We start from the raw sequence: 926 nt of genomic DNA on the forward strand, positions 1-926 counted from the left end.
ACAATCTCTTTCGAAGTATCAGGGTTTCGGACGAAAACTCATCTGTTACACCAGCAATTCAAAATTTTACTAACTTATTACAACTCCGGACTTTTTTGGATTCAGCATGCACCATTCAAAGCCACGTCATCAACTTTCAACCCTTTATGACATAATTTGCTATTTTTCATGCATTTACTGATTTGTTTTGAGCTAAATGGCCCTGAAATTGAAAAGCTCTACAAATGAACTCTGAAAAGGTTGAAACTTGGCATGGTATCATCATTTCACCCGCATAGCATGTGCAAAAAAGTAGAGAGGGTCACGGCAAAAACTGGATGCACTTCGTGCACAAACTGGACAATCTCTTTCGAAGTATCATGGTTTCGGACGAAAACTCATCTGTTACACCGGCAATTCAAAATTTTAATAACTTATTACCGGCTCACAAGGCAGTGCGGCAAAGTTAGGCCCAGAAGCCTGCTTTAGAGAGGAGCTCGAAGGAGCAGCCGCGGCTGGGTTCATAAACCAGTGCGGCTGCCCTTCGCTCGGCGAGGTGGGACTAAACTTTGCACACCGCGGAACTGGACCGCACCCTCTTTAGTAACGGTTCGTGGGTCCAACTGGTACTAAAGGGGTGTCTTCAGTACCGACTGGAGCCACGAACTGGTACTAAAGAGGGTGCACTTCCCGCCGCTCGGGCAGCCAAATTTGACCTTTAGTACCGGTTTGTGGCTCCAACCGGTACTAAAGGCGTCTCCTATATAAACAGCACTTACGAAAATTTTCAGTTAGTTGATGTCCGTCTTCGTCGCGCGCCCGTCCCTGCGCCGCTCGCATCGCCCGCCCATGTCGCCGCCCCAGCCCGGCGCCGTTGTCGCCGCCTCCGTCATCGCCGCCCCAGCCCATCGCCGTCGTCGCCGCCCCCGTCATCGCCGCCCAGCCCG

Source organism: Triticum aestivum, chromosome 4D (genome assembly GCF_018294505.1).
Source record: "Triticum aestivum cultivar Chinese Spring chromosome 4D, IWGSC CS RefSeq v2.1, whole genome shotgun sequence".
NCBI lineage: Eukaryota > Viridiplantae > Streptophyta > Magnoliopsida > Poales > Poaceae > Triticum > Triticum aestivum.